Here is a 26,570-nt window from a genome sequence, read left to right as displayed (position 1 = left end):
CAGAAAAAAAATTATTTTTATTTTCATACGGGAAGGTTACAACATGCTGTTAGCCCCAGGTAGCATGCTTTATCCAGGCTTTATCCATGTCGCGTTTCTTCAAAATGTTCAAATGTGTGTGAATTCTTATGGGACTTAACTGCTAAGGTCATCAGTCCCTAAGCTGACACACTACTTAATTTAAATTATCCTAAGGACAAACATACACACCCATGCCTGAGGGAGGACTCGAACCTCCGCCGGGACCAGCGGCACAGCCCATGACTGCAGCGCCCCTGACCGCTCGGCTAATCCCGCGCGGCAGCGTTTCTTCCAGTTAACTGAATTGCTAAGTGGCTTCCTTATCGTTCCGGTTTCTCACGTAATCTCACTAGTTAAGGCGGGCTACTTGCAACTTTACAAAAGTTTCCATCTTAAGTGTCTGTAACGAACGTGCTTGAAGCTTAGGGAACGACGCGCCGACGCGGCTCTTACGTAGGGCAGCGGAGTGAACCGGGCGGCACTGCTTATATCTGCGACACGAGCGCTGCGGTTCACCTAACAGCTGGAAAACGCTCTTAGGAAACATCTGACTCCCTCCAGGAGGCCCGAGCCGCTTGCGTAATACCGGAGTCTGCCAAGCGCAGTTGGACTGCAGTCTCGTGTAACACACGCACACGAAAGCAGTGCAGATGGGCAGCAAGGTCCTCTTGTTGTTGCTGGTGGCAGTGGTCGCCGCAGAAGAGCCGAACGGGCTGGCCGCTTTCGGCTGGCCGGACATCGTCGTCAAGCAGCCGGAGGAGCTGCCGGGCGGCTACGCGGTTTCGGCATCGGCGGTCCCGGGGTCGGCGCTCGCCTTGGCCGCAGCAGCAGCCGCCGTGGTGCGCTACCTGCTGCGCGCGTAGCGCGAAGACAGAGGTCCAGGTGAGCAGCGCTCTCCCACTCGCCAGCGGTGGTGCTTGTTCACGGGGTAAAGAGGAGGGGGAATGGCGGGAGCCTACAAGCAGAGCAGGTTGGGGAAACAGGTCTCAATAAATATACACTACTGGCCATTAAAATTGCTACACCAAGAAGAAACGCAGATGATAAACGGGTATTCATTGGACAAATATATTATATTAGAATTGACATGTGATTACATTTTCACGCAATTTGGGTGCATACATCCTGAGAAATCAGTACCCAGAGCAACCACCTCTGGCCGTAATAACGGCCTTGATACGCCTGGGCATTCAGTCAAACAAGGCTTGGATGGCGTGTACAGGTACAGCTGCCCATGCAGCTTCAACACGATACCACAGTTCAACAAGAGTAGTGAGTGGCGTATTGTGACGAGCCAGTTGCTTGGCCACCATTGACCAAACGTTTTCAATTGGTGAGAGATCTGGAGAATGTCCTGGCCAGGGCAGCAGTCGAACATTTTCTGTATCCAGAAAGGCCCGTACAGGACCTGCAACATGCGGTCGCGCATTATCTTGCTGAAATGTAGGGTCTCGCAGGGATCGAATGAAGGGTAGAGCCACGGGTCGTAACACATCTGAAATGTAACGTCCACTGTTCAAAGTGCCGTCAATGGGAACAAGAGGTGACCGAGACGTGTAACCAATGGCACCCCATACCATCACGTCGGGTGATACGCCAGTATGGCGATGACGAATACACGCCTCCAATGTGCGTTCACCGCAATGTCGCCAATCACGGATGCGACCATCATTATGCTGTAAACAGGACCTGGATTCATCCGAAAAAATGACGTTTTGCCATTCGTGCACCCAGTTTCGTCGTTGAGTACACCATCGCAGGCGCTCCTGTCTGTGATGCAGCGACACGATAAACCGCAATCGTGATAGCCTACAATCCGACCTTTATCAAAGTCGGAAACGTGATGGTACGCATTTCTCCTCCTTACACGAGGCATCACAACAACGTTTCACCAGGCAACGCTGGTCAACTGCTGTTTGTGTGTGAGAAATCGGTTGGAAACTTTCCTCATGTCAGCACGTTGTAGGTGTCGCCACGGGCGCCAACCTTGTGTGAATGCTCTGAAAAGCTAATCATTTGCATATCGCAACATCTTCCTCCTGTCGGTTAAATTTCGCGTCTGTAGCACGTCATCTTCGTGGTGTAGCAATTTTAATGGCTAGTAGTGTAGAAGTGACGACGACCCGTCTGGATTGATTTAGAGAAGAATCCAGAAGTCTAGACGAGGTTTCATCGTGACTGTCACAGAATGGAAATACCTCAGTTATCAACGTAACGGAGAGAAAATACTGAGGAAAGCCGAAATACTACTGAGAACCGTATATTTCTGCGTGTGCGTGTGTATATGTGTGTGTCAGTGTGTGCATCGTCGAAGGAGGAGGGAAACGAGAGAAGAAAACAGATGCACACATTTGTTTCAGGAATGGTTCAGCAAACCGAAATGACGTTCTAGTTAAAAACTAGTGCGAAGCAGTGCACTTTATGTTGTTTCATTTTCAATCGCTTCAACCCTCGTATGAATCGAGAAATTAAAGCACTTTGTTTGATGGAACGGTGTACTTATTTTAACGGCATTCGAAAGCTCCTGAAAAGACGAATATAGTGATGTGCGTTTAAACGTTTCGCAATAGTGTTTAGTAATATGCTCAGACTGAAAGACGAGACTGCCGGAAACGGCTATTAACGGTCGACTATTACCTGTATCCTCCTTTTACTTCTCTCCCAAAATCATTTCATTAATTCACTGTTTCTTTTCTTCCTTCGTCTGTCCAGTTTTTGTCTGTTACTTGTATCGCTGAGAAGTGTTTAATTTCTTTGTTTTTTATTTTAATTCTGGATTGTTGTCTGTCTTCAATTTCTTATTCTGAAATTTTCAGTTTTACAGGTGATCTAGGGTTTCTTTCATCCAGCTGGTTATTTCCATTAACTTTTTTTAAATGAGTGTTTCTTTTGGTGAGTGTATTTCCATCCACCGCACATACGTGTCCGTAGAGCTGTAGCTATCTTTTCCTAAATTCATCTGTGACGTCTGTATGTTCGTAGAATTCCTTTGTAGGTGGTCTGACCCAAGTTCCGCTTCGGAAAACAGCGCTGTAAAATTTTCGTTCCTGTTTCTCTATGTTATGAATTTTTCACATCCCTGTAATTACTGTGGTTTGTCTCACATACAAACCTTCCGGTAGAACTATCGTGATGTAGTAGCGCATATTTTCGTTACGAGATGTTGCTCATTTTGTTGCAGTGATCAAATATCAGTTTATACACCTTTTACAGTCTGAATATTCTCTCTGTGTGGGTTGGGTGGTTTCTCCTAAGTAGTTGGGGAACAAACATTGTACCTGTGAGATTTTTCCATACGTGTTTTCAGTGGGAGTTTTCTGATTGATTTAGTGTCCATACACTGAATTTTTTCATGGGAAATTTACATTCGGTTTTACAGGAGATTTCATGTAGTTTATCTAGTTCTGCTTTGCGTTGCTTTTTAATATAGACAGGTCATCTCCACATGTCAAGGATATCACAGAGACCCCTTTTCCTTTCTCTTTTCCTATTTTGATATCTTTGACGTGTCTTGTTTGATTATTTGTTCCAACATGAGGTTGAACAAGAGTGACGATATGCTAGCTTCTTGTCGGACTCATATGTGAATTTCCAGTGAGTTTGAAATTTCTCACACGAGTTTCACTTTCCAGATAATATTTGATGGAGTACGTCTGTGATATTACAATCGACTGCTAATTCTTCTAGTCTGTTAAACAGAGTTTGTCTGTCAACAGAATCGTAAGTTCTTTTGAAATCCACAAACGTGAGTGTGGTGTCGGCATCGCTGATGTGTAGAACGGTTTTGAACTTCCACAACTCTTCAGCACAGGATCCCCCTTTTCTGAATCTCGCCTAATACGTTTGCGGCTCAAGTCGGCCCAGCAAAGCTTTAGAGAAAATTTTATAAGTTACGCGAAAAAGTGAATTCGTCTGTAATTGTTCGGAGCTGTTTTGTCATCTGTTCATCTGTTATTGATTCGTTGCATCAAGGTGCTCCTCCATTTTTTGGGGGATTTTTTTCTGTTTTTCATACTCCTGATATTATTCTGTGAATTTTTTGTGTTATGTTTTTGTGGTTCAGTTCCCATAATTCTACAATAATTCCATCTCCTCCAGGTACTCTATTGTCTTTCAGTGATTTGATTTTCACTATTTCTTCCTGTGAGGATCGAAACGAGTCAAGATTTGCTGCTAGTTTTGAAAATCGGAGTTACTCAGATGGCTTCTCGCAGTTGTGAGTTGTGGAGTGTAGAGAAATGCTTGGCTACAATTTCACACTTGCTTCTGTACTACTTTCCAGAGATCCCTCAAGTCGTTGGAAGAAAAGACTGAATGGTTAGTAGCCGGCTAAATTTTCTCTGAATGTCTTGTAAAAGTTACAGGTATTCTTGGTAAAGTCTCATGTGTGAATTTCCAAATGGCTCTGAGCACTACGGGACTTAGCATCAGAGATCATCAGTGCCCTAGAACTTAGAACAACTTAAACCTAACTAACCAAAGGACATCACACACATCCATGCCCGAGACAGGATTCGAACCTGCGATCGTAGCAGTGACGCGGTTCCGTACTGGAGCGCCTAGAACCGCTCGGCCACCATTGGCCAGCGTGAATTTCCAATGAGTCTGAGATTTCTCCCACGAATTTCACTTTACATGTCTTTCCTGGAGTACGTCTGTGATCTTCCAATCGACTCCTAATTCTTCTAGTCTGTTAAACAGCGTTTGTCTGTCAACAGAATCGTCAGTTCTTTTGAAATCCACGAATGTAAGTGTAGTGTTCCGCCATCGCTGAAGTGTTCAACCTCTTATTGGCGAAGTTGAGGTTTTACCTTCGAATGATTTCAGAGGCTGTATGTACATAAAACACGAAACAAAAAATTCCGCTTAGTTTTTATCGTTCCGTACCTCAATCGGAAAAATGGAACCCTTGTAGACTAACTTTGTCTGTCTGTCTGTCCGTCCGTTAGGACTCTTTAACAATAAAAGTTGAGATTAAATGTTTCTATTTTTGAGCGCAGTATGTTCGGGCCAGACAGATAAAGTACGATAACAGCTAAGGATGAAGGAAGACGCCATACTGCCTGTCTGGCTGAAATGATCTAGATGTCAGACTGCTCCCGTATCAGAAAACTTACAGCTTGAAAGTGCAAAGGAACTTGCAAAAGAGATGGTTAGTGAATTTTCTGCAAGCCACTGCTGGTTGAAGCGCTCAAGAGAGGAAAAAGTACAGAATCGAAATACATTTGTAGTGAAATTAACCAAGTTTACCGACTGTAACTACAGGCTGATTTGCCGTTTTGCATACAGTACTTGAATAACGTGACGCCAGAGATGTCTTCAGCACAGACGAAACAGGATTATTTCATCGCTGCGTACCCAAGAAAGTTTTCACGTGGGTCACGGGAGGGGATTACTGTAAGCATGCTGAAGTGGATGTACGAGTAGGTTGCAGTAACTGCCCAGACGTGAAGCAGCTTGTACAGGATAGACTTACGTTGAGAGTTCTACATCTACATACATGTTCCGCAAGCTACCGTAAGGTGTGTGGCGGAGGGTACTCTGTATCACAATTAGTCGTTTCCTTTCCTGTTCCACTGCCAAACAAAGCGAGGGAAATGCCTCTATATGAGACCTAATTTCTTGTACTGTATCTTCGTGGTCCCTACGCGAAATAGTATATGTTGGCGGCAGTAGGACCGTTCTGCAGTCAGCTCCAAATGTCGGTTCTCTAAATTTTCTCGGTAGTGTTCTTTCAAACGAATATCTTCTTTCCTCCAGGGTTTCCCACTTAAGCTCCCAAAACATTTCCGTAACACTTGCATACTGATCGAACCTGGCGGTAACAAATCTAGCAGCTCGCCTCTGAATTGCTTCGATGCCTACTTTCAATCCGACCTGGCGCGTATTCCAAACACTTGAGCAGTACTCAGGAATAGATCGCACTAACGTTCTGAATGCGGCCTCCTTTACAGATGAACTATTCTTTCCTAAAATTCTCCCAATAAGCCAAAGTCGATCACTCGCCTTCCCTCCCATAAACCTCACAAGCTCGTTCCATTTCAAATCGCTTCGCAACGTTACGCCCAGGTATTTAAACGATGTGAGTGTGTTAACTGGGACACTACTAATGCGGTATCCGAACATTTCGGGTTTGTTTATCCTACTCATCCGCATTAACTTACATTTTTCTGCATTAAAAGCCAGCTGCCATTCGTCACAGCAACTAGAAATTTTGTCTAGATCATCTTGTATCAACCTACAGTCACTTATCTTCGACACCTTGCTGTACGCCACAGCATTATCAGCGAACAACCGCAGATTGCTGTCCACCCTCTCTGCCGTATCAGTTACGTGTATAGCCGGCCGCGGTGGCCTAGCGGTTCTAGGCGCTCAGTCCGGAGCCGCGCGACTGCTACGGTCGCAGGTTCGAATCCTGCCTCTGGCATGGATGTGTGTGATGTCCTTAGTTAGGTTTAAGTAGTTCTCAGTTCTAGGGGACTGATGACCACAGATGTTAAGTCCCATAGTGCTAAGAGCCATTTGAACCATTTTGAAGTTATGTGTATAGAAGATAGCAACTGTCCCATCCCACTTCTCTGGGGCACTCCTGAGCTTACACCTGTCTCCGGTGAACACTTGCCGTCGAGGACAATATACTGGGTTCTATTGCTTAATAAGTCTTCGACCTAGTGACATATTTGGGAGTCGAACCCGTATGCACGTACTTTTATCAAGTCAGCAATGGGGTACCATGTCGAACGCTTTTCGGAAATATAGAAACATGGAATCTGCCTGTTGCCCTTCATCCGTATTTCTCAGCGTATCATGTGAGAAGCTAGCAAGCTGGGTTTCGCACGAGCGATGCTCTGTAAAGCCGTGCTGACTCGTGGACATGAGCTTTTCGGTCTCTAGCAAATTTATGATATTCAAACTCAGAATATGCTCTAGAATTCTGCAGTAGACCGGTGTTAAGGATATTGGTCGGTAATTCTGCGGGTCGGTTTTACTCTTCTTATATACAGGAGTCATCTGTGCTTTTTTCCAGCCGCTTGGCACATTGTGCTGGTCGAGAGATTCGCGATAAATGCAGACTAAGTAATGGGCCAATGACTTAGACTCCCCTTTATAAAACCGAATTGTGATTCCAACAGAACTGAAACACTCTTCGGACTGAAGACTGCAACAACCATTTTTCTGTAAGTACAGCGTGTAATGATTCATTCATGACCGCTAAAAATGGCTCTGAGCACCATGGGCAGGATTCGAACCTGCGACCGCCGGCCGCGGTGGCCGAGCGGGTCTAGGAGCTTCATTCAGTCTGGAACCGCGCTACCGCTACGGTCGCAGGTTCGAATCCTGCCTCGGGCATGGTTGTGTTTGATATCTTTAGGTTAGTTAGGTTTAAGTAGTCCTAAGTTCTAGGGGACTGATGACCTCAGATGTTAAGTCCCATAGTGCTCAGAACCATTTGAACCATTTGAACGTGCGACCGTAGCAGCAGCGCGGTTCCGGACTGAAGCGCCTAGAACCGCTCGTCCAGAACATTCATGACCGCATAACATGTCCACAAGTAACATTGTTTCCATAGATAAATAAACATACAAGGCGTGTTTTTTAAGTAAGTACCGTTTTGAAATTTAAAAAAGACGTGCTAAGATGTCTAAATAATTTTATTTTTACATCAAAGCCTGTACCTTAATCTATGCATTGACGCCATTACAGTCTTGATTCTTCCTTGTTTTCGTTGTTTGCTGAATGTTTAAGATGCCTCCGATAATCGTGAGTCCCACCGACTGTGAAGTACGGGCTGTTATAAGATTTCTTAGTGCCAAAGGCCTAAAGGCGATCGATATTCATCGTGAGATCTGTGCAGTTTACGGAGAAAACATTATGAGTGATGGAATGGTAAGAAAGTGGGTGAGAGCATTTAAAGATGGCAGCACAAATGTGCATGATGAACAACGGAGTGGGCGTCCTTCAGTCGTTAATGAAAGTTTGGTGCAGGAAGTGGCAATAAGATGAGAGAAAACAGACGCCTTACGATTTCCTCCTTGTGCGATGACTTTCCTAATATTTCTCGTAGTGTTTTGTATGACATTGTGACCGAGCACTTGAATTACCGAAAATTGTGCGCACGTTGGGTACCGAAAATGTTGACGGATGTGCACAAAACCAAACGTTTACATAGTGCATTGACTTTCCTTGAGCGGTACCACAACGACGGTGATGATTTCTTAAGCCAAATTGTTACGGGCGATGAAACATGGGTGGCCTACGTCACACCAGAATCAAAGCAACAGTCCATGGAAGTTGAGCAAGGGCATCATTTTGCTGCAAGACAATGCCCGTCCGCATGTGGCGAATCACACCAAAGATCTCATCACATCTTTTCGATGGGAAACTCTAGATCATTCTCCGTAGAGCTCCGATCTTGCGCCCAGTGACTACCATCTGTTCCTGCACTTTGAAGAAACACCTGGGCGTTCAGCGTCTTCAAGACGATGATGAAGTCAAAAAATGACAAATGTGTGTGAAATCTTGTGGGACTTAACTGCTAAGGTCATCAGTCCCTAAGTTTACACACTACTTAATCTAAATTATCCTAAGGACAAACACACACCCATGCCCGAGGGAGGACTCGAACCTCCGCCGGGACCAGCTGCACAGTCCATGACTGCAGCGCCCAAGACCGCGCGGCTAATCCCGCGCGGCATGACGAAGTCAAAACAGTGGTGATACAGTGGTTAACAAGTCAGGCAGCAGACGTCTGTGACTAGGGTATCCAAAAACTGGTACAACGTTATGACAAGTGCCTCAACATCGTCGGAAATTATGTAGAAAAGTAGATTAAGGTACAGGCTTTCATGTAAAAATAAATTATTGAGATATCTTAGCACGTCTTTTTTTAATTTCAAAACGATACTTACTTAAAAAACACGCCTCGTACAATAGCATTAATAATAATCACGGATTATCTGCAGCAGTACTTTCCAGGGAAGCGTCATTCTACATTTTCCTCATCGCTACGTCACTCTGTGTGAGCGCGACGACGGGCAAGAGGGGAGACAGCTAACGCGCAGCATTTAAATGACAGTGCAGTCACACTGCATGTGACCTGGTCTTACATTTCGCATTTCTCAGCAACATAGATCGCAAACCAGACAAGTTTTCAGTATTAATTAATTTTTTCCTTTTGTCACTGAAGGCAAAATATAATTTTTATCTCGTGTAAACTAGAGGCATACGCACAGATTCAGACAATTTCACAGAGTCTCGCACTCAAGTTGCCACAAGATATTTCACACAAATATGTCGATCGAAATATTACAGCGCTTTTGCAACCTCATTATGGTACTTGGAAAATCACCTCAGGAAACCAATGTAGAGGTTCCGGACAGTTTTAACGTAAAAAGATTCGCCACTGAAACTGGAAATACCTTGCAGGTCATTCAGTTACGTCCGCACATGCGCAAGGCGCTTTCAGCTGAAACAACTAACGGTCCTGAAAAAAGCTCTAGAAGACGTGTAAGAGGTCAGTGTCCTCGAAACCTTTATCAAACTATCTTTTTAATTCTTGCTAGGCCACAATGAACTCTTTAGACTTAGCGCTTTCTTTAATGGCACTGAGCTTAGGGAACTGGAATGTCTTTGTCAGAAAGTGTCCCTTCTACAGCGCGATTTTATTTTTTAAAGGCATCCCCATCAAATCAGAAAGACCTTGTAATGTTTTACTTTGGGTGGCCGGCCTGGGTGGCCGAGCGGTTCTAGGCGCTACAGTCTTGAACCGTGCGACCGCTACGATCGCAAGTTCGAATCCTGCCTCGGGCATGGATATGTGTGATGTCCTTAGCTTAGTTAGGTTTCAGTAGTTCTAAGTTCTAGGGGACTGATGACCTCAGAAGTTAAGTCCCATAGTGTTCAGAGCCATTTGAACCATTTTTTACTTTGGGCAGTGTACAGTCAGGTCAGCTTTAAATGTGAATTCTGAAATCCATTCCCGACGTTTTAATTTTAGTGCTTGCACTTCTTTTCCTTTATAAATTCAACACCAGCGAGTTTTACATCGAAAAATCGTTCCAGGCATACCTCTTGACTTAGCGAACATACTTTGCGGTAGTATATGAAGTCTCCATTGGAAACTGTGAAACGTCCCCTTAGAAAAATTAATGAATGATTGTGCTGATAAACCTCTTACATTATTTGATTTTCAAACAGCTGAGCAGAACTGAACGTACTCAGACATTTCGCTCTTTACCTATTCTGATCAACACTAAACTGACACAATATTTTTAGCGCAACGCAATCTGACTTTCAATAATCCCTACAAAAGATTGGCACTGACTAACATTAACCTATACCTGTCATGAATCACTTACCTCATAAAAATCTTCATTACTCGAACTACTGCAATACAGCGAGAGCCACTACTGCCAGCTAAATAAAAGATTCTAACTGCTGAAGGGACTAACGACTGATAGGCATAGTTAGCAAATGAAAGATTTTGATAAAGAACAAACAATGTATTTACCTTAATAGCGTTCAAAAGTCATAATATATATATATATATCAGTTCATGACATCCAGTCTTACAAATTTACTGTCTCTGATGGACAGACGTCCAGATCATCCGCTCTCAAAACTCCGCCATCTCTCTCCCCACATCCACCACTGCTAGCGGCTCACCTCCAACTGCGCAACTCTACGCGCTGTTAACAGCCAACTGCCCAACGCTACAATAGCGACTACTGCAACAATGCCGACCAGCCTCAGACTGCACACAGCACAGCCAGTGATTTTCATACCGAGCGCTACGTGGCGTTACCAATATAAAAACCTAAACAGGCTACTTACAACTGTTGCAACTGACAATAGAAGAATGGCTGCGACGTCAGGAATTTTACTATTCGTACGACCAGTTTCTTCAAGCGCTCCATACCTGCAAATTTAGTACGAAGTACTTCTTGATGTACAGAACAGTGAATCCCGCCTATCAATCGTTGCAATTTTTTGCACTTTCATTGTCATCTAAATGTATAAATTCTCCCTGCATGGTACCGTAACGTCGTTTCATAGCAAATAAGCAGTACTCGTCGATTATGCAAATTGAAAATTCTCATCTCTCACTCAAACAGCTACTGCGTCTGTGAGCATAGTTCATACCACGAACAAATAGCGAAAGATAAACAGCGCTGACACCACAATTCTCCCGAACTCAGCGAATGGAACGACCGAAAACTTTCGTACCCATTTGACATTTACTCTCCTCCTCCTATAAAGGAAACAGTGGGGGAAGGCAACTGGTGACAACGACGAACTTCAGCGCCTAAAGCCTTTGCTTAACACATGTGAATCAGTATTCGTGGAGAGCCAATACCGAATAATGGAAAGCGCCGAGTGAGTGCGCAGTCAGTTTCTTATCAGCTTTCCGGCAACAAACAGGATGGAGTGGTTGTTATCAGTACACCGACCACAACACTCATATGGTATCACTCCTAGCAAGCGCCGCTGCGGAATATTTTCGCGGAAGTCGGTTTCCTTGGATTTATATTTGCACTGCTATCTCCGGAAATGTATGAGACAGACCCTGAGTAGCTACACGGAGGTCTAGATGTCATTGGTGTAGTGCGGTGCAACTCACAGACGAGAAAATGGCTTCCAGCGTCCTGTACATTACGCTGGTGTTCCGTGCGCTGCGTCTGGTCCTAGCGGAGGACGACGAAGAATGGAGCACCTTCTTTCGCTCCCTATGGCTCAACAGTTAATCAGCTGCCAGACGGCAGGTGGATAACGATAAGTGCGGCTTCACAGCTCGGCTTTCGAGCTACAGTGATGTTCACTAGCGTGGTCTCAGCTTTTCTTTCGGGTGCTTACCGTTTTAGTGGAAATTAAACAGGAAAGCAGTACTCACTGAAAGGTACTATGTGATTGTGAGTGAGTGACTGCTCACACCTGCTCTTTTTTTTATGCTGCGCATCGCCGAGCATGTAGGAAAAGGAATTTTCTTTGAAACAACTGCAATTTATATACAGCTGCTGCGAAAATGTCCACTACAAGAAACGTGAATGAATACATCTAGAACAATGCATCAGCGCATTGTCATTGCATGTGCGAACATTACGGAAGGCGAACTAATTCCTGTTGACAGGAATGTCGTTACACGTATTGCCAAATGCATCGAGGTTGACAGACCTCATTTTGAGCCTTTATTGCATTAATGTGGTATTTACAGGTAATCACGCTGTAACAGTATGCGTTCTCAGAAATGATAAGTTCACAAAGGTACATGTATCACATTGGAACAACCGAAGTAAAATGTTCAGACGTACCTACGTTCTGTTCAAAATGCCTCGGAGCACTATGGGACTTAACATCTGAGGTCATCAGTCCCGTACAACTTAGAACTACTTAAACCTAACTAACCTAAGGACATCACACACATCCATGACCGATGCAGGATTCGAACCTGCGACCGTAGCAGTCGCGCGGTTCCGGACTGAAGCGCCTAGAACCGCTTGGCCACCACGGCCGGCCTACGTTTGTATTTTAATTTATGAAACCTACCTGTTACCAACTGTTCGCCTAAAATTGTGAGCCATATGTTTGTGCCTATTACAGCGCCATCTATCACAACGCGGAAAAAGTGGTCCAACTAAAACATTCTTTACGTACTACATGAATATGTAATATTAAATAGGGGTTACAATTTTTAAAAAAAACGCAGTTGATATCCGTTTGACACATGGCAGCGCCATCTAGCGGGCCAACCATAGCGCCATCTGGTTCCCCCCCCCCTCAGGCTAGACGAGTTTCATTCTTTGTAGTTTTTTCGTTTGATGCTTGTTTCGTGAGATATTTGGCCCGGTCACTATCAATGGACCACCCTATATGTATATATGTGTGTGAATTTCTTAGGGACCTAACTGCTAAGGTCATCGGTCCCTAGACTTACGTGTTACTTTAACTTAAACTAACTTACGCTAAAGACAGCACACACACGCATGCCCGAGGGAGGACTCGAACCTCCGGCGCGAGGGGCCGCGCAATTAGTGACATGGCGCCCCAGACCGCGCGGCTCCTCAGTGCCGCTGTAGGAGAAATGAGAAAGACAAGTAGGGATAGAGGTAAGGAGAGGTAGAGAATAATTTACGATTTGAAAATGAAAGGTGTATAACAATTGGTAAAAAAAAAAAGATATTTCAAAAAATTACCGTATTTATGTGTCTCAGGTTCATAAAAACACCGTAGAGACGGTTACGAGAACAGGTGAAGAAACATGATTACCACTAAACCACGTTAACCAAGCCTGGGAAAAATGTTGGTACTTAATGAAGAATGATAAGGATCTTGCTGGAAGCTCAGCTGGTGTACTTTTACTATCATGGTTGGTACTTTGCTGGGTGGCGCGTTGTCAGGCTGAAAGAACTTTTCGTAAAGTGCGACATTGTCTAGCGATGGAAAAGCCTCTTCTCTTTTAGGTTTTTAGTGCTCCGTACCTCAGTCTGTGAAAACGGAACCTGTCCCATTTTAGAAAGCTGACTCTTTTAGAAACAGGTAAAGTATCAAGTTGAAATTTACGTCACGTACTAAGATCTGCAGTCCCTTGGCGGTGTAGAAACTGAAGCTTGTATGTCAACGAAATCAAAAGATATGACAATTTACGGCACATATTTTGATGCTTGCAAACTCACTCATCAAAATCTACAGGGATACTCTCCGTTGCCAAGAGTCATGAAATTTAGCAAGAAGCAAGGTTTCACCGTACACCTACAGGACTAAATCCGAAATCTTTCAAATTGTAATAATGTCACACGAAACGAATATTTTCTTTGTCATTTGTTATCCAGTTTCAAAATTAGAATTAAAGCATTCTCGAAAGACTTGCAATTCGGGGGACCGATATCTTGCCAATATCAATATCGATGAAAGACAAAAATCGTCGAGATTCTAGATTCCCGGGATGGGTGAGCTGTGAATGAATGAATATGTCTAGAACATTTTCTTGTCTTTCAGTCTGTCTTTTATCAATAAAATGATTTTTCAAAAGATTCTGTATTGGAGCATGGTGAGGCCAACTTAGAATTCTGATTTGTGCAAGCAATTTATCAGGGTTATGTATGGTGAAGCAGGTTTAAAAAAAAATCTGTTGACTCGTTAAAAGTATGGTGCATATGTTTTCAACAAAGCAAACAGACTAAAGCGATTCGCAAAACGATGAGCCACATAACATTGCTAACCAAGACGATAACAACATCAGTTTCTTTCTTTCTTTATTTCTAACTGTAAGCAGTGGAGTTAAAGGTTTAATATCCTGTCCTGCAAAATGTGATTAGAGATGGAACACACGCTCGATTGTGAGAAGAATGGCGAAGGAAATCGCCTGGGTCTTTTTCGAAGAAACTATCGAGTCCACTTTGGAGATGATTCATCAAAATTTAAACAGCTGCAAACTGTCCTATGACGAGGTGCTATCACAATTTACTCCCTACTGAATTTGTACATTAATTGTTTGGTCCTTCTATTAACTATGCACGGAGTAACTAAAGTTTTACTTTGCGCGAATGATCTGTTTGAATGTAGCCCTTACGAGAGGCGTCTCAAAATGTACTGCTCGCGGTATCACCAATACTCTCAGAAGTCTAGCCGTACTCACTAACGTTAGGGCATCCGATCTCATGAGAAACCCTGCCGTCGACTCACGGGACGGCTGCTTAACGTGATTTGCGCTCACAGCGGTCGCCAGCGGCGGTTTTCGGCTTTATTTGGCTCGCAGACCACACAGTTTCTTTACGAAAACAGACGCGAGCAAAATAACTGCTTTAACTATGTTAGCAGTTACCGGGGAAGTGCAAAGAAAATCGTTAAGAGGATTCTGGACACGTCGATGGCTTTAACAGCGAATTGGTGGCAGAGGGACAGTACATGATGTTGAACAACGATCTGAGACATCTACCAGTAGAAGTTATTAGTTAAATCAATTGCATTTTCATCCCATTTTCGATTTTAAATTGAATACAGTTCACATATAGTGTCTAATGTCAGTTTGTTCGTGTATAATATCCATATTCTCGATGTTGCATAGCCTACCAACTATCTGAAATAACGTAGTTTCAAGACAGATTCGTTTCGTAATTTCATTCAAATGGAAGACGAGATTTTTCGAACCTGTTCCCCATCACTGAAAAAGATATTTACCGGTAAATATATTTTAAAGAATGTTACACAATAGCAAAATTTTCCAGTGTGTGACTTTGCGAGTGACATTGTTTACATTCATAGACTGGCAGCCACGATAAGGCTCCTGGTCACTGGGGAATCAACCACGCTCTGGCCTTTGCAACAAGAATTGCAGTAGATACATTAATAACATCAACGTTTGAGATAATATTTATATTAAATGAAAAAGGGAGATCCACAGTTTCTTTGGAAAAAGCGTACGCGAATCTGCTACCTTGCTTTTCAGAACTGAGCGCACGACGCTGTCATCTGCGCTACAACTTCGGCCTGGCACGTAGGTGGCGTACATGTATGAAGAATGTATGTACAAATGGCATTGTTTGCTATTTAATACGCAAATTGTAACCAAAAGAGGATAGATTGGTTGTTTTGGGGGAAGAGACCAAACTGCGAGGTCATCGGTCTCATCGGATTAGGGAAGGACGGGGAAGGAAGTCGGCCGTGCCCTTGCAAAGGAACCATCCCGGCATTTGCCTGGAGCGATTTAGGGAAATCACGGAAAACCTAAATCAGGACGGCCAAAAAGAGGAGCTTCTGATACATCGTCATGGTGCAGTAGCATTGAAACACATATACTTTCGTAGCACACAAGTTATAACATTAAAAATATCAAAAATAAGGGAATTTTTCGTCTACCGATGTGTAAAATGTTCAGATGTTCAAACGTGTGTGAAATCTTATGGGACTTAACTGCTAATGTCATCAGTCCATAAGCTTACACACTACTTAACCTACAATTATCCCAAGGACAAACACACACACCCATGCCCGAGGGAGGACTTGAACCTCCGCCGGGACCAGCCGCACAGTCCATGACTGCAGCGCCCAAGACCGCTCGGCTAATCCCGCGCGGCCTTAGCGATGTGTAAGTCCCTGTCATTTTATTATAACAAATCGTAGCTGAAACGACACATTTTGGAGAGAACCTCAATTTTTTATGATTTGAAATATCCTTGTATCCGTACAACGTACTCTGTGAGAAAGAAAACCCAAAAAATATGGTGTTTAACGCCACTCAATATCGTGGCTCCCTTGTTGTGCTTGTAACGTAAAACGACGTCGCTCCTCATCTGTCACGTTCCTGTCGACGGGACACAACTCTGACGCACCACAATCTTTATGTCACGCTCCGCAGTGTATGGAACGCGGAATTCCACGCTGTGACGTCCGAGCTCATCGCCCACGCACGCTTACACGTCCCGTGAGAGGACGGCTTAAGCGAATGATGTAAGGAGAACTATTGTAAATCCAATCCAAACATCACGTCAAACTTTCTTTTTTGTTAACGTAAAAAAGCAACACCATTCATATTATTCAATAACACCCTACTAGAAGAAGGCTGCAGTTTTGAGTATCTGAATGTTACCTTTGGCACAAAGGATAATACCTTAAGACGCCATTAAACACTAAGTACCCTGCAGAGATTACCAGGCAGAAAATGGGGGCCCGCAACGTTAACATTTTGCTCTACGTGTAAAATACAGTGACGTAGAATCCTTAATAAAGTATAGCGGTGGAGGACTCATAGCCGTACCACAACGAGATATTAAGAAACTGGAATGTGTCCGCAATCAACCGATGACAATAAATAACCCAAAATGTCGACATAAAAGATTTCTGGGTATGGTACCGCGTCATAATGTATAAAACTACTGCTGATGGTTTTATACATTATGACGCGGTACCATACCCAGAAAATTTTTATGTCGACTGACTCTGGCCGCGGAAGACTACGCTATTATAACCCAAAATTTTCTGTAAAATTGCTCTGTAATTTTACGAACGCCAACTGGCTAAATAAGTTGCCAAACACTGCCTGAGACACACATAAATATAACTTAGTCCTGTGAAAATAAAATTGTCTGCGTGATAATAATAAGAATAATTTTTTTTTAATTTGTAATTATATCATACAAAAATATTTCTTTTGTAATTTGTTATCCTACTTCACACTTGAAATTAAAACAGTGAAATAAGTCTTGGAATCCCTGGGAGCAATGTCTTGCCAGTATCAATGTCTGTAACAAGCAACAATCACCGAGGTCCTAGATTCCTGGAATGGATGAACTGTGTATATACATAATTAAGTTTGTACGGAACCGTAAGTGTGCCAGATTTTTATTATTAGTACAGCACACAGTGGGCCAGAATCTTCAAAACGTGGCCAAAAACGAAAAAGAATAGGTTTCTACATGGGAATTTTGGAGTATCAAATTCGCTACAGTAGTGTTGGGACTACTGAATGCCAGTTGTGCACACGATCAGCTGTTCATTTCATCCGTTATATTTCAGATGAAACGTGGCAATTCATTGTTAGCAGCACAGGCAGCAGGCCAGGCTACAGAATAGTCTTGTCGTTATTCATAAATATTTGTAAACAGTTTTTGATGTTGCTGAGCAACAGTCATACAATAATTTTTACATGAACATACCGATATTTAACTGTATTGTTGTTTATTTAGTTACGACCCAGAGTTTCGGCCTTTTATGCCATTTTCAAGTGGCTGAGTTTATGTCATTAACATATATTGCATGACATCGAGCTCAAATTTGGCCATAAACTAAGAAATATATTCGTGCCCCATGAAGTGTCAGATTTTTCTTAATTTATGACCATTTCTGAGCTTGATGTTCTGTAATATATGTTAATGACATAAACTCAGTCACTTGAAAATGGCATAAAAGGCCGAAACTTGGGTCGTAATTAAATAAACAATACAATCAAATGGCTGTGCGCTCATTTAAAAATAAACAAATAGTTGTGTTCTGTGTAAGTGAAGCAAATATTTTGAATATGAAAGGTGTTCCAAGAGGTATGTACTAATTAAAAACATTTATATCATTATTAAATCATTAATTAAACATGTTTTTTTAAAATTAACTTAATACCATAAAATGCGCTAGCAAATTATTCAGATGGCTCTGAGCACTATGGGACTTAACTTGTGAGGTCATCAGTCCCCTAGAACTTAGAACTACTTAAACCTAAATAACCTAAGGACATCACACACACCCATGCCCGAGGCAGGATTCGAACCTGCGACCGTAGCGGTCCCGCGGTTCCAGACTGTACGCCTAGAACCGCTCGGCCACACGGGTGGCTAGCAAATTGTAAAATGTGCTTAAAAATAAAGTTACGAATTCGACGACATTCCTCTTTCATTTGCTCTGCGCCTTAAGTATATATTATTGCCTTTGTAAAGTAACCTTCAAATCTTGGAAAATGATAATAAATTAATTAATTATGAGCTACATTTGTACAACTTAAATTATAATCGATGCCTATAAACATTGCAAAGAATATAATAAATCGAAAAAGGACGAAAACAACGCTCTCTCCTTCACAGTGGAATAAATAACTTAGAAAATGGCAGAGGTCGCCGCCCCACGATTACTGTTATGCAGTTTTCAAGAAATGATTGCATTCCGATTTCATCCTTTAAAATGAATATTCTCGTTATTTTTTAAAAGAAATTATTAATATTAAGTAACTTTTTCGTTAATAATTATGAAAAAGGCATACGTTTATTGAAACACCAATATTGTACGTGTTTCACAGAGATGCTTTTAAATGGATGTCTAGGCGCTTCCGTCTGGAACCGCGCGACCGCTACGGTCTCAGGTTCGAATCCTCCCTCGGGCATGGATGTGTGTGATGTCGTTAGGTTAGTTAGGTTTAAGCAGTTCTAAGTTCTAGGGGACTGATGACCTCCGATGTTGAGTCCCATAGTGCTCAGAGCCATTTTTTCTAAATGGGTGTGAAGAAATAAGTATTGAAGAAATGAATAAATGAATGAATGAATAAATAAATAAGAAGTAAATAAAGCAGGAACTAATAATTAAAATTAAAAATTTGATATGTAAATAGGTACTAAATAAAGAATTAAATTACAAACAAATTTTTGAACTCATAATCTTCATCAGCAACCTCAATAATTCCCAAAAAATTACTTTTATACTGGATACATGTTTTGGTTTTCTTTTCACTTTTTTATATCATACTCTTAATCAGAAGCTTCGTTAACCTTTACATACTAACTTTGGTAGAAATTCAGAACTCTTTATATTTTGGCCAGAGTTTTGGGATTCTTAACCAATGTGCATCATCGTAATGAATCAAGACTACCACATAATTGGTGCTATTTGACTGCAAGTGAATAACTTTTGCGTCCGAATTACAATGTGTTTTTGTTTGAATCTTATTTATATAAGAAGAAATTACTTTGCACATTTCAGTTTTCATTTATGCAACAGTGGGGTGCTGACACGTTATTACAATTTCTTCTTTCCCCTTGAGATGGATTTGCAGGTAACTGTTTGGGATACTCCGCAGCAGCATTAACTGTAAGAAACAGGTGGTGGGCAGTCTCCAGCAAGCAAGTCACAAATATTGTTTATCTCATATTTAAGGACTTACGAATCATTCGAACCTCACTTCTCAGCGACCCTTAGCTACACTGAAAAGTGTTGTAGTGAAACTGTGACAGATACTTGGTGCTTGATTAATACCTAAAATCAGCGTTTCTTCGCATTATTTTAGTTTTCAAGGTTTTCTTAAACTGGCTAATCTTAATGACGACAAGTGTCCTACTCGATCATGGATGTCTTCTTCGTGTTGTTCTCTACAGACGGAGGCTCTAGTAACGTCACTGTTAATTCAGTGTTGTTCCAAAAGAAAGTAGCCATTGGGTCAGAATACCATAAGAAGTAGTCCGGCGTCTCTGCTTAGAAGTTCATGTGCATCAAATTTATTTTAAGACAAAAAAAGGGACGCTCTATCAAGGAACTGTCAGAATGGGACGGAAAAAGGTAGATATGATGTACAAACGATTACAGTTTCAAACAAATTTGCTTATTTATTCAAGAGAAATAGCTCTACAAATTGGGCAAGCCAGTAACGCGTCAGTCCATCTCTGGCACTTGTGCAAGAAAGTATTCGTCTTGGCATTGACTGATAGAGTTGTCGGATGTCCTCCTGAGGGATATCGTGCCAAATTCTGTCCAACTAGTGCGTTATATCGTCAAAATCCCGAGAAGGTTGGAGAGCCCTGCCTGTAATGTTTCACACGTTTTCCATTGAGGAGAGATCCGACTGCCTTAGTGGCATAGGTAGGGTTTGGCAAGTACGAAGACAAGCATTAGGAACTCTCGCCATATGCGCGTGGACGTTATCTTGCTGAAATGAAAGCCCAGGACGGCTTACCATGAGGGGCAACAAGACTGGCCGTACAACGTCGTCGGCGCACCGCGGTACTGTAAGAGGACCGAGGATGCCAACCAAATGGGCACTGCTATGAAAAGAAATGGCACCCCAGACCATCACTCTTGGCTGTCGGGAGGTATGGCGGGTGACAGCCACGTTGGTATCAGACTGCTGTCCGGAGCGTCTCTAGACACGTGTTCGCTCTGGAACCTCATTGACTGGAGCAGAATTGTCTTCAGTGATCAGTCCCGCTTCGAACTGAGCCTCGATAACCAGCGAAGACATGTGGCAGTTACGGTAAACAGTAAAATATACACTGACGCGACAAAGAAACTGGTATAGGCATGCATATTCAAAAACAGGCAGAATACGGCGCTGCGGTCGGCAACGCCTATAGAAGACAACAAGTGTTGGTTGTTAGATCGGTTACTGCTGCTGCAATCTCTGGTTGTCAAGATTTAAGTGAGTCTGAACGTGGCGTTATAATCAGTACACGAGCGGTGGAATACAGCATCTCCGTATGACCATTTCACGAGTGTGCCGTAAATATCAGGAATCCGGTAAAACATCACATCTCCGACATCACTGCGTGGAAAACGATCCTGCAAGAACGGGATCAAAGACGACTGAAGAGAATAGTTCAACGGGACAGAAGTGCATACCTTCCGCAAATTGTTGCAGATTTCAGTCCTGGACCACAAACAAGTTTCAGCGTGCGAACAATTCAACGAAACATAATCGATTTGGGTTTTCGGAGCCGAAGGCCCACTCGTATACCTTTGATGACTGCTCCACACAAAGCTTTACGCCTCTCCTGGGCCCGTTAACGACGACATTGGACTGTTGATGACTGGAAACGTGTTGCCTTGTCGGACGAGTCTCGTTTGGAATTGTATCGAGAGGATGGACGTACACGGGTACGGAGACAACCTCATCAATCCATGGACCCTGCATGTCAACAAGGGATTGTTCAAGCTGGTGAGGTTCTGTAATGGTGTGGGGCGTGTGCAGTTGAACTGATATGGCATCCCGTCTGATTATCTGCACTCATTCATGTCCATTGTGGATTCCGACGGACTTGGGCAATTCCGGCAGGACAATGCGACATCCCACACGCTCAGAATTGCTACATAGTGGCTCCAGGAACACTCTTCTGACTTTAAACACTTCCGCTGGCCACCAAACTCCCCAGACGTGAACATTATTCAGCATATCTGATGTGCCTTGCAACGTGCTGTTCAGAAGAGATCTCCATCTGCTCGTACTCTTACGGATTTATGGACAGCCTACAGGATTCATGGTGTCCTCTCCAGCATTACGCGATATTTGGCAGGTGTACCAGTTTCTTTGGCTCTTCAGTGTATATATGAGACAGATGAACCGCTAAATGGGACTGAAGAGGGTTTAGAGATGACACACGTAGCGAAGGAATTCACCGCGAGATAAATGAGATGAAGTACTTAATATACAAATTGGAAAGAGTGGTAACGCTTTCTTGAACAGGTTTATTGATCTTTCTTGAGGTTAGTAGCAATACGTTACATGTGGTCAGTTCGCATAGATGACTACTGGTATATTATTCGCATACCCTGTAACATGTTTGGGATGATATAAAATCTTTTATGCCTTAGTGCAGTCAGCTGGGTCATTACACTTCTTTACAGAACCAACCACTGCACGGAAAGGCAGCTAATTGGACTTGGAAGTGTATGTAACCGCTGTTACGACTAGAGGCAATGAAGCACTCCAGCAAATGGATGGTAATATGGAAAAGCGAAACGCTGAATCAGGTGGTGCTGATTTTAAAGTAAGACGCGGCCATTGTCTTCAAATATTTTCATTTTACCACTACCTCGCGTTTTTTACGTGCGTGCATATGAAGGGTTGAACACAGAAAACCAGATGATGGTAGTTCTGCTCCTGAAGCGCGTTGCTGTGGATTTCATTCATCACATTTGCGTGTTGTATGCTTAATAACAATAACGAGGATGGAATGAATTTAATGGTGAAACGATGTATTCTCCGTCATATGCTGAACACAGTCTTGCAGGGCATACAGGATCAAGATAAAAATTCCCCCTTGTCCACTAAGAGCACAAAAACGTCTCGAACAAACCTTTCGTCCCACGTAAATTAAAAAGGTGGAAAGTGAGCGTGAAAGAATGGCGATTATATACAGCAAATATCTACATTCAGGGCAGTGTAGTAGTTAGTGCAGTAGATAGAGAGTTCTGATTTAGAATAATCGAGGTGAAGAGTTGCATTGTTGGTCTATATATAATTTTGTTTGTTTGTTAATTTCAGTGTGTGTAGTATTGTACCTGGAACCAAAATCGCTATACAAGAATTACAGTAAGTGTTACGCAAAACATGCGCTATCATTTAATACTAGCACAGACATGAGAGTACAATCGTGTTTATTATTCCGCTTTTAAAGACGTATTTTAAGTTAAAATACACTGGGACCGCTTACCACGCACTGCACTACTTCACGCTTCGCGTTCCATTGACACCACTGCTTAACTCCATTTATAGCCCCTGCAATGAAGTACAGAAAAACGGAAATATTCCACGACGCTGTATTATATGGCAGAACTGTTCCGCTGTACATACCTGAGGCAATAAACTTGCCGAACTGTCATTCTTTGACGACCATTTCTACCGATAACATACATTCAGCTAAAAAATGAAACACCCTCAGGGACAAGGCCATACTACTGAAAAGTGAGGCGAGCGGTAGTTCATCATTGTAGGAGTATATTACGAGGCCAATCTGAAAGTAAGTTTCTCTATTTTTATTAAACAAAGACAAAATAGTTACATGAAAAGCTTTATCAGCAACAGGTAGAGAGCAATATTTGAGCCCTTTTTCGACATAGTTACCAAAAGAATTGAGACATCATATCGTGGTATCAACTTCTCTATACCTGTGTGGTAGAAGTCTGTCGCCTGTGAACGGAACCATCGTGTGACAGCCGTCTTCACCTCTTTGTCGTTGTCCAAAAGCTGGCCGAAGGACAGGGATTTCTTGAGGTGCTAGAAAATATGGAGAGCAAGATCAGGATACCGCTGCAGAAATTTCAGTGCTGCACCAAAATTTTGTGCTCTGGTGACAGATTTTTCGGCACCCATTTGGCACACAATTTCTTGATTGAACAGCAGCTGATTACTGATAGTTTCATGCAACCAGAATAGCGATACCTGCGGAAAATGGCTGCTGGGATCCGTAATCGTGAAGGTTCTCCAGCACGCGCTGCCGCATCAGTTCAACAAGGTGATCATTGATGAGAGACGATCGCCCACTGCGCCCTTTATCATTGCCACTTTGAGGATCTTCTGAAAAAAGCCTACACAAGCGACGTATCGTCTGTTTGTTGGGCTATCCGCAGTCCTGACAGATCTGATGCTGAATTTCGATGGGCGCTATGTTTTTTGCATTAAGGAACTTTACCACTGACCTAACCTCACAGGCGGCGAGAGAACGAATAACAGACGCCATTTCGGTGCACTGCTGCCGCGGTACTGGCAACAGACGGGATCTGTCCGGCCGCCATTTTATTGACACGTCATAGATCTGCTACCCATGCGCAATTTTCTCGGTTGGATGTTTTGGGGAAAAGGACCAAATAGCGAGGTCATCGGTCCCATCGGAATAGGAAAGGATGGGGAAGGAAGTCAGCCGTGCCCTTTCAAAGGAACCATCCCGGAATTTGCCTGAAGCGATTTAGGGAAATCATGGAAAACCTGAATCAGGATGGCCAGATCCAATTTTCCCTGCTCAATACATCTGCTTTCGAGGAAACTATATCGGGAAACTTACTTTCTGGATGCGCCTCTATAACAGATTCAGATCAAAAGGAAAACACTGGTCACCGGAAAGAGTGCCCAAACATTACTTCGCATCAATACATACCATACCCCTGTCTGGTGGGGTAGAGCAGGCGAATATCGTCGCATGCAAACGATGGTAAAAGAGCCGAAAGGCATTCTGTGATAGATTCTCCCAAGCACTTTACACATTTTCTTGCAATTCGGCAATGGTTCTTGCAGGCTGTGAAGAACGAGTACGTTCCGGCTTTTCCATGTCCCATATAGCTTCACTTGAATAGAGATCTACACTACTGGCCATTAAAATTACTACATCACGAAGATAGACCTGCTACAGACGCCAAATTTAACCGACATGAAGAAGATGCAGTGATATGAAATGATTAGCTTTTCAGAGCACTCACACAAGGTTGGCGCCGGTGGCGACACCTACAACGTGCTGACATGAGGAAAGTTTCCAACCAATGTCTCATACACAATCAGCAGTTGACCGGCTTTTGCTGGTGAAACGTTGTTGTGATGCCTCGTGTAAGGAGGAGAAATGCGTACCATCATGTTTCCGACTTTGATAAAGGTCGGATTGTAGCCTATAGCGATTGCGGTTTACCGTATCGTGCCATTGCTGCTCGCGTTGGTCGAGATCCAATGACTGTTAGCAGAATATGGAATCGGTGGGTTCACGAGGGTAATACGGAACGCCGTGCTGGATCCCAATGGCCTCGTATCACTAGCAGTCGAGACGACAGGCATCTTATCCGCATGGCTGTAACGGATCGTGCAGACACGTCTCGATCCCTGAGTCAACAGATGGGGACGTTTGCGAGACAACAACGATCTGCACGGACAGTTCGACGACGTTTGCAGCAGCATGGACTATCAGCTGCCGGCCGAAGTGGCCGAGAGGTTCTAGGCGCTTCAGTCTGGAACCGCGCGACCGCTACGGTCGCAGGTTCGAATCCTGCCTCGGGCATGGATGTGTGTGATGTCCTTAGTTTAGTTAAGTTTAAGTAGTTCTAAGTTCTAGGGGACTGATGACCTAAGATGTTAAGTCCCATAGTGCTCAGAGCCATTTGAACCATTTGACTATCAGCTCGGAGACCATGAGACCATAACATCACAGACAGGAGGGTCAGCGGTGCTGTACTCAACGACGAACGTGGGTGCATGAATGGCAAAATGTCATTTTTTCGGATGAATCCAGGTTCTGTTTACAGCATCATGTTGGTCGCATCCGTGTTTGGCGACATCGCGGTGAACGAACACTGGAGGCGAGTATTGGTTATCGCCATACTGGCGTATCACCGGCGTGATGGAATGGGGCGCCATTGGTTACACGTCTCGGTCAACTCTTGTTCGCATTGACGGCACTTTGAACAGTGGACGTTACATTTCAGATGTGTTACGACCCGTGGCTCTACCCTTCATTCGATCCCTGCGAAACCCTACATTTCAGCAGGTTAATGCGCGACCGCATGTAGCAGGTCCTGAACGGGCCTTTCTGGATACAGAAAACGTTCGACTGCTGCTCTGGCCAGCACATTCTCCAGATCTCTCACCAATTGAAAACGTCTGGTCAATGGTGGCCGAGCAACTGGCTCATCACAATACGCCAGTCACTATTCGTGATGAACTGTGGTATCGGGGTACAGCTGCCTGGGCAGCTGTACTTGTACACGCCATCCAAGCTCTGTTTGACTCAATGCCCAGGCGTACAAGGCCGTTATTACGGCCAGAGGTGGTTGTTCTGGGTACTGATTTATTAGGATCTATGCACCCAAACTGCGTGAAAATGTAATTACATGTCAGTTCTAGTATAATATACTTGTCCAATGAATACCCGTTTATCATCTGCATTTGTTCTTGATGTAGCAATTTTGATGGCCAGTAGTGTAGTTATTTTTCTTGCCAGGACAGCTGTTGTACATCACGGAGAGAACGTTGCGTCGCAGCAGCCGTTTGTGGACGTACATTATCGTTCTCTAGAGTCACATCACCATCCTGTCAAAGAAATGGCAGTAGCACGTGGACAACATCCTGTGCATTGTAGCGGACGCCGGCTACTTTGTACTGCAGAACACCAAATGTGCCCGCGAGCTGTAACTGATGGTCCTCGACACCATGAACCCCAATAGGCCGCTCACCAGGTCCACCCCGTACTCGTGTTCGTCCATCACTCACACACAGGCTGAACCCACTCCCATCACTGGAGACAATAGAATGCCATTTCACTCTTCAGTCGCGTTTTTCACAGTACCAGAGTAGTCGTTCTTGGTTATGTCAGGGTGTCAGTGGTAGTGTGCTA

General features: G+C 43.4%; 1 long non-coding RNA gene across 1 annotated transcript in view; it reads left to right on the top strand.

The window, feature by feature from the left end:
- Positions 1-433: 433 nt before the first annotated feature.
- The window catches only part of LOC124711548, a 70,715-nt gene continuing 44,578 nt past the window's right edge, over positions 434-26,570 (top strand). Inside the window, exon 1 of the long non-coding RNA XR_007005485.1 lies at positions 434-903. This is a non-coding gene — a long non-coding RNA (uncharacterized LOC124711548). The remainder of the gene's footprint in view (positions 904-26,570) is intronic.

The sequence above is a fragment of the Schistocerca piceifrons genome, chromosome 8, assembly GCF_021461385.2.
Source record: "Schistocerca piceifrons isolate TAMUIC-IGC-003096 chromosome 8, iqSchPice1.1, whole genome shotgun sequence".
Taxonomy (NCBI): domain Eukaryota; kingdom Metazoa; phylum Arthropoda; class Insecta; order Orthoptera; family Acrididae; genus Schistocerca; species Schistocerca piceifrons.
This window is presented reverse-complemented; position numbering and strand designations above follow the sequence as displayed.